General features: G+C 67.7%; 1 pseudogene; it reads right to left on the bottom strand.

The window, feature by feature from the left end:
• Window positions 1–1,508: 1,508 nt before the first annotated feature.
• On the bottom strand, window positions 1,509–2,154 carry LOC116465505 (double homeobox protein 4-like protein 4; annotated as a pseudogene).
• Between the last annotated feature and the right edge of the window lie 4 nt (window positions 2,155–2,158).

Here is a 2,158-nt window from a genome sequence, read left to right as displayed (position 1 = left end):
TGAGTTTTCCAGGCCCCCTCTCCGTGAAGACACCCAATGCCTGTGGGCGTCGCCGTTGCCGCGACAGTCTCACACACGCAGGTGTGTGGCTCCCGTTCATTTCCAGGTCGAAGACCAGAGCGAAACCCCAGAGACGAGATACGTCCCCGGCGTGGTGGCCTGACGATGGATTCCCGTGTCCCGCAACGTGGGGAGTCTGCAGTGTGGCCGGTTTGGAGGCTGGCAAGGAGGGCGAGGACAGGATGCTGGTCTTCCACCCTTCCCTGGAGGTGTCTGGGTGCCCGAAGGGCTCCGGAAGCAAACAGTCAACATGGTCAGCCTCTCGGGGTGCTGGAGAGAAGTGAGCGACTGGCCCCCTTGCAGAGGGCCGAGCGACGTGGAATCCGAAATCTCGCTTCTGTCATCCTGAGTGTGGCTCCTCTGTGGTCGGGGCTGTCGGCCTGGCGCTCCCCTGCAGGGCTCGGCCTGGCCTGGGGATTTGTGGTCTGTAAACCACGAGGGTGAAAACCCGACGGCAACCCGAGCGAGTCCCACGTCTTTTCTCTTCGAGGAAACCGCCCATTCCTTGGGCGACCGAACCGGGGCAAATGGGTGCCCCACCCGCCGACCGCCTAGGCGGCGGGCGACGGTGGGTCCAGCCCTTCGCCCGCGCCTGGCGCTTGCCGTTTTCCCGGAGCGCAGGGGTTCTGTCGCTCCAGGAGGCCCGAGACCGTTTTTTCTCTCTGTCTTCCTCCCTCTGTCCCGTGCACCCTCCCGCCCTACCACTGTCCGTCGGTCGCTCTGTTGTCATTCCTTCCGTTCCTCACTGCCTCCCTCTCTCCGTCCGTCCCTCCCTCCCTCCCTTACAGTGTCCCTCCGTCCATCCTTCCGTCCCTCTAGGTCTCCCATTCCTCACTCCATCTGTACCTGCCTTCCCTCCGGCCTGGAAGGGTCAGCATCCCCGGTGTGCCTGGGGTCTGTGGTCTGCGTTTAGCCGCCAGGTGCTCCATGGTGGCAGCTGAGAGGCTGCAGAGGCACGGGTGGGCGAGCGATGGCGGAGCGGAGGCGCAGAGGGGGCGAGCCCCGGGAGGGAGAGAAGGACTGGACACTGCCTGGGCCCGGAGTTTCGCGGGACGTGGGTCTCCACCCAGCCCGGGGGAGGACGCATATTGCCGGGGTCGGGGCGGGGGTAGCTGGTGGTCAGGCGGTGGTGGTGTGGCCATAAGGCAAGAGAGCTCTGCCCGTGATGCTGCCAGAGGAGGCCAGGTGGCTGCCCGCAAACTCGCGCATGCGAGATGAACGGCCCCCCTGCTGGTACCTGGGCCGGCTCCGGCTCCGGGATCCCCGGGACGCCCGGGAAGGAATGGCAGTTCTCCGTTTTGCGGAGTTTCTCACCGGGCCCAGACCTAGAAGGCAGGAATCCCAGGCGGGTCAGCCCGGAGGGAAGACACGCCCGTCCTTGCCCAGCCCGGGGTTCCCTGCGAAATAGAGGCCACCACCCTGCCCCGACCTGGTCCCCACCCCGCGTCCTAAAGCTCCTCCATCAGAGCCCGGTATTCTTCCTCGCTTGGGGGGTGGTTCCAGCCAGGCAGGCTCTTCCAAGTCCTTCAGCTGCCCCGGGGCCGCTGTTTCTAGGAAAGGTTGCGCCCGCTACAGAAACTCTGGGCACGCCAGGAGCTCATCCAGCAGCAAGCCGGTGGGGAGTGCAGACCAGTGCCCGGGCTCCTGGGGCGGTGGGGAGGGCGCCCGGACGGCTTGCATCTGCTCCGGTCACGCGGAGCGCTCCGGGGGCGCTGGCTGGGCAGGTGGAGCTGCCCCTGCTCGGGGTTCCCACGCCGCCCCAGACACCTGGGTCCCCTGGCCCCAGCCCCACCACGGACTGCCCTGGCACGTGGGTGGCGGAAGCACACCTCCGCCCTGTGGCACAGCTTGAGCGGGGCCTGGCTATCCCACCGCGCCAGGGCCCGGCAGGCAGTCGCGCTGCGCGTCCCGGTCCTCCGGGCATTTGCTCGGGGGGTGCAGAGGCCAGCGAGGCGTCTGAGGGTGGGAGAGCGCCCCTTCCAGGGGAGCCAGGGCAGCGTAGGCGAAATCCCCGCCTGCCGGGGTGACCGAGCAGGGAGCAGGGTGACACCAGCCGGGGGCCGCGTTGCACAGGCCGCCTGTGTGCGCCGGCGACCTG

This window comes from Hylobates moloch, unplaced genomic scaffold, assembly GCF_009828535.3.
Source record: "Hylobates moloch isolate HMO894 unplaced genomic scaffold, HMol_V3 SCAFFOLD_5742, whole genome shotgun sequence".
NCBI classification, from domain to species: Eukaryota; Metazoa; Chordata; class Mammalia; order Primates; family Hylobatidae; genus Hylobates; species Hylobates moloch.
Note: the sequence above shows the minus strand (reverse complement) of the source record. Positions and strands in the feature narration are given on the sequence as shown.